Raw genomic sequence first — 2,798 nt, 5'->3', positions numbered from 1 at the left:
CCTTTGGCCGCGGTCGCCCTTGCCGGCGTCGCCCCGCTGCCATTCCCGTCTCCGGAGGTCGCGCCCGCTCCGGCCGTGCCTGGCCACGGCCAGGTGGGCTAGCGCCCCCGCACGCCGGCGCCCACGCCCGCAACGCCCGCACCCGATAAGGCCCCTGGGGCCTATGACAGATGGGCCCCATGCCCATAACGTTTTATAAAAAAATGATTTAATAAAATTAATAATTAATTAATTAATTATCTAATGAATTAATTAAGTTAATTAATCCGGTTTAATTAATTTAATTAACTAATTAGGTTAATTAGATAGTAATTAAATTAACTAATCTGTAATTAACCTAAACAGAGAAGGACATGTGGGTCCCACTGGACCCACATGTCAGGTTGACCAAGTCAACTCTGTTGACTGCTGACGTCAGCATGACATCATGCTGATGTCATAAATCCATTTTTCGAATTAATTAAATAATTAATTAAATTCCAGAAATTAATAAAATCTTTAGAAAATCATATCTTTTAATCCGTAACTCGGATTAAAATATTTTCAACATGAAAGTTGCTCAGAACGACGAGACGAATCCGGATACACGGTCCGTTCGTCCGCCACACACCCCTAACCTATCGAACCCACAACTTTCCCCCTCCGGCTCCTCTGCCCGAAAACACGAAACACCGGGAATACTTTCCCGGGGGTTTTCCCCCCTTCACCGGTATCACCTACTACCGCGTTAGGGCACACCGAACACCGCGTATTGCCTTGATATATTTTGTGGTGCTTTGTTTGCTCTGTATTCATTATTTCTTCCCCCTCTTCTCTCCGGTAGACTACGAGACCGACGCTGCTGCTGACCAGTTCGACTACGGAGTTGACGACCCCTCTCTCTTGCCAGAGAAACTAGGCAAGCCCCCCCTTTGATCACCAGATATCGCCTACTCTTCTCTATACTGCTTGCATTAGAGTAGTGTAGCATGTTACTGCTTTCCGTTAATCCTATTCTGATGCATAGCCTGTCATTTCTGCTACAGTCATTGATTCCTTACCCGCAATCCTAAATGCTTAGTATAGGATGCTAGTGTTCCATCAGTGGCCCTACACTCTTGTCCGTCTGCCATGCTATACTACTGGGCTGTGATCACTTTGGGAGGTGATCACGGGCGTATACTATATACTTTACACAGTTACATTACCTGTGATATTGTTCGGAGATGGGGGCTGAAGGGGCAGGTGGCTCCATCCCGCTAGAGGTGGGCCTGGGTTCCCGACGGCCCCCGACTGTTACTTTGTGGTGGAGCGGCAGGGCAGGTTGAGACCACCTAGGAGACAGGTGGGCCTGGTCCTGTTCGGCGTTCGCGGATACTTAACACGCTTAACGAGATCTTGGTATTTGATCTGAGTCTGGCTACGAGCCTATACGCACTAACCATCTACGTGGGAGTAGTTATGGGTATCCCGGCATCGTGGTATCAGCCGAAGCACTTCAGACGTCAGCGACGGAGCGGCGCGCGCCGGATTGGAACGTAAGCCTGCTCTTGTATTAAGGGGGCTAGTTCTGCTTCCGGCCGCCCTCGCAACGTGCAGGTGTGCTATGGGCGATGGGCCTAGACCCCTGTGCGCTTAGGTTTAGACCGGCGTGCTGGCCTCTCTGTTTTGCCTAGGTGGGGCTGCGACGTGTTGATCTTCCGCGGCCGGGCATGACCCAGGAAAGTGTGTCCGGCCAAATGGGATCAAGCGTGTTGGGTTATGTGGTGCACCCCTGCAGGGAAGTTAATCTATTCGAATAGCCGTGATCTTCGGTAACAGGACGACTTGGAGTTGTACCTTGACCTTATGATAACTAGAACCGGATACTTAATAAAACACACCCTTCCAAGTGCCAGATACAACCGGTGGTCGCTCTCCCTCAGGGATATGAGGAGGGGATCGCCGGGTAGGATTATGCTATGCGATGCTCCTGGAGATGCTACTTGGAGATGCTACTTGGAGATGCTACTTGGAGGACTTCAATCTACTCTCTTCTACGTGCTGCGAGGCGGAGGCTGCCAGAAGCGTAGTCTTCGATAGGATTAGTTATCCCCCTCTTATTCTGGCATTCTGCAGTTCAGTCCACTGATATGGCCTCCTTACACATATACCCATGCATATGTAGTGTAGTTCCTTGCTTGCGAGTACTTTGGATGAGTACTCACGGTTGCTTTCTCCCCCCTTTTTCCCCTTTCCTTTATTTCTGGTTGTCGCAACCAGATGCTGGAGTCCAGGAGCCAGACGCTACCGTTGACGATGACGTCTACTACCCCGGAGGTGCCTACTACTACGTGCAAGCCGCTGACGACGTCCAGGAGTAGTTTAGGAGGATCCCAGGCAGGAGGCCTGCGCCTCTTTCGATCTGTATCCCAGTTTGTGCTAGCCTTCTTAAGGCAAACTTGTTTGACTTATGTCTGTACTCAGATATTGTTGCTTCCGCTGACTCGTCTATGATCGAGCACTTGTATTCGAGCCCTCGAGGCCCCTAGCTTGTATTATGATGCTTGTATGACTTATTTATGTTTTAGAGTTGTGTTGTCATATCTTCCCGTGAGTCCCTGATCTTGATCGTACACATTTGCGTGCATGATTAGTGTACGATTGAATCGGGGGCGTCACACGACGGCATCTCTATACACAAGCCAAACAACAGACAATACATAAGCAATATCTAAGTATGCAACAAAAGGATCGGAAGAGAAAAGCAAGACATTAATAGCACGATTCATGGTCCTACTAATAAATAGCATCGATTACATCTAAGTTGAACGACCGTC

Source organism: Triticum aestivum, chromosome 5B (assembly GCF_018294505.1).
Source record: "Triticum aestivum cultivar Chinese Spring chromosome 5B, IWGSC CS RefSeq v2.1, whole genome shotgun sequence".
Lineage (NCBI taxonomy): Eukaryota > Viridiplantae > Streptophyta > Magnoliopsida > Poales > Poaceae > Triticum > Triticum aestivum.
The sequence above is the reverse complement of the archived record's forward strand: the minus strand, read 5'-3'. Positions refer to the sequence as shown.